The sequence below is a fragment of the Microcebus murinus genome, chromosome 14 (genome assembly GCF_040939455.1).
Source record: "Microcebus murinus isolate Inina chromosome 14, M.murinus_Inina_mat1.0, whole genome shotgun sequence".
In the NCBI taxonomy this organism is placed as follows: domain Eukaryota; kingdom Metazoa; phylum Chordata; class Mammalia; order Primates; family Cheirogaleidae; genus Microcebus; species Microcebus murinus.
The window spans coordinates 81,174,903-81,175,771 of NC_134117.1; the positions used below are offsets into that span (position 1 = coordinate 81,174,903).

General features: G+C 69.6%; 1 pseudogene; it reads left to right on the forward strand.

Annotated features, from left to right (window-relative positions):
- The first annotated feature begins 451 nt into the window (after nt 1-451).
- On the forward strand, nt 452-570 carry LOC142876031 (uncharacterized; annotated as a pseudogene).
- Nucleotides 571-869: the final 299 nt, after the last annotated feature.

Here is an 869-nt window from a genome sequence, read left to right on the forward strand (position 1 = left end):
GCGAGGGGGGGCACAGCTGAAAGGGGTTGTGGGGGAGGGCGGCCCCTGGCTGGGGTCAAAGGGCGCGCGCGTGCGCAGTCAGCGTCAGCGGCGGCGACGCGCTGGGGGTGGGCAGCGGGTAGGTGAAGGAGGCCGGGCGAGGAGACGAGGGGGGCTGGGAGGGCTCCACCTTGGCGAGTCCAGCCGTGGAGGCGCATCTTGTGTGAGTGTGAGTGAGTGTGAGTGTGTGTGTGTGTGTATAGAGAGACAGCCCCCCGCCCCGCCCCGCCCATCACCCCCGTCCCTGGGAGCCCACGGGACCCGGCCGGCGAACTCAACAGGCCCGGCCCGGCGCGGGGCCTGGGGCGGGAGGCGGCGGCGGCGGCGGCGGCGGCGGCGGCGGCGGCGGCGGCGGCGGGAAAGCGCAGAGAGGCTCGGCTTCTTGAGCGGGGCAGGGGCGCCCTCCGCCGCCGTCTAGGGCCACACCACCCTGAACGCCCCCGATCTCGTCTGGTCTCGGAAGCTAAGCAGGGTCGGGCCCGGTCAGTACTTGGATGGGAGACTGCCTGGGAATACCGGGGGCCACAGGCTGCTTCTTTTTTTTTTTTTTTTTTTTTGCCTCTTGTTCTGTCCCCTTTCTGGGAGCGCGGCGGCGGCCCGGGGTGGGGGTGACCCCAACCCTCAGCGCCCGCCGCGCTGCCTGGCGCCTCAGCCCGCACCGTGGGGCCTCCTCTTGTCCCAAGCCGCGACACCGCCGCCACGCGGCAGCATGCGTGGCATCTGCACTGTCAGGTCTCAGACCAAAGGTCTGCTCTGTGGGAACAGACACGCTGGAGAAAACCTTGAGAGTCTGAGAGGGGAGGGAGTTCCAGAAGAAGGCCAGGATGTCA